This window comes from Palaemon carinicauda, chromosome 12, assembly GCF_036898095.1.
Source record: "Palaemon carinicauda isolate YSFRI2023 chromosome 12, ASM3689809v2, whole genome shotgun sequence".
NCBI lineage: Eukaryota > Metazoa > Arthropoda > Malacostraca > Decapoda > Palaemonidae > Palaemon > Palaemon carinicauda.
The window spans coordinates 108,157,146-108,158,821 of NC_090736.1; positions in this window are offsets into that span (position 1 = coordinate 108,157,146).

Sequence of the window (1,676 nt, forward strand, 5' to 3'; positions counted from 1 at the left end):
TAGCTGATATACCAAATATTGTATAGTAATAATAATGATAATAATAGTAATAATAATAATGATAATAATAACAATAATAATAATAATAATAATTATTATTATCATAATAATAATAATAATAATAATAATAATAATAATAATAATAATAATAATAATAATAATAATAATAATAATAATAATAATAATAATAATAATAATAATTTCCCTTTGAATACAAACTGGAAAGAATTACTAATATACCATACATTGAAGAATATTGATTTTTCGTTTCAATGATAAAAATAGTACTACTAATACTAAATAATAGTTATTAATAGTAAGAATATGGTCATTTACGAATACTAGCCTAATGTTGACTTAAAAAAAAAAGAAAAAAAAAATATAGCGAACATAATATTGACGGTAATTCTGCAAAATAAATAACAACACTAGGGGATTTATCACTATCAAAAAATATTCTCAAACATGAAACCGCTATGTGTGACTGGACTCTGTGCAGCATTGATGGATGAAAAATCAAATTTGTAGCGGAAAGAGAATTTCTGGGGCATGTATTTCTCGAATCCCAATTACCATATATATCGAAATTTTTGCTCTATTTTTTCTGTATTGAGTAAAAATATGTTTTTTTTTTTTATAAATAAATAGAAATTGCAACAGCAATATTTTTGTAGTTATGTTTTCATTAAATGACCCCTGTGTTTGAAATTCGAGCAACATATATAAAGTAGCTCTTTTGACATTTTATTATACGAAAAACCAACAAGTGTTCGTTATGATAAGGTTTTATATCGTATTAATTAGGTATACTGTGTAAAACTATTTTAATCATGAAGTAAGTCATTAGGTTTACTATTAAACAAAACAATGTAATCAATATAGTTAATGTAGGAAAATGTGTAAATAATTCTACGAATATTAGTTATTGTGATTTCATTTCGTTATGTGTTTATGAACTGACAATTTTGTTACGGTTTGCCTTATCAAAACCTAGATTCAGTAAAATCTACTTCAACGTTTTATTCCATTATTAGTTAACTCCGCACAAACAATAAAAGAAGAGTACAGAAAAAGAAAAAAAAAAAACATAGTTGCAAACATTTCGATAACAATATTTAAAAAAACAATGGTAATTATTTGCAATATCTTACAATACTCATAAAATAGCCGTAGAACATCTATTGATGACAACTTACACAAATTAATAAATATAATAAAGGTCAGGAATTTGTAAGTGTCGATGTTGTGAGACTTGAATGACGATAGGAAATGACGTATTTTAGTCAATAGGAAAATTCCAGAACGCAGTTTCAAATGTAAAAGATGATAATCAGAAACACAGCTTTCGATAATATTCGATGTTCCAAGATTTCTTTATTTTGTACCAACCGTGTGTCACACAATTGTACATAATTCCTTTTGTATATATTATGCTTGTATCTGCGCTCTTCTCTCGCACTAAAACGAACATGAAAATTCACGTCTCCGGTTTTCCTCTGTGACATTGTCTGTCTTGTAAACATGTTATGTCCTGTTGCCTTGAGGTTTTGTATATAAAGGAGAGTGTTCTATAATATTATAACTCAGTTGATTGCATCCTGCCTTTGAGTTCACAACCTTCTCTCGGCCCGTCACAATTTACTTTTATGATTACCAGATTTATAAAAGCAATATGG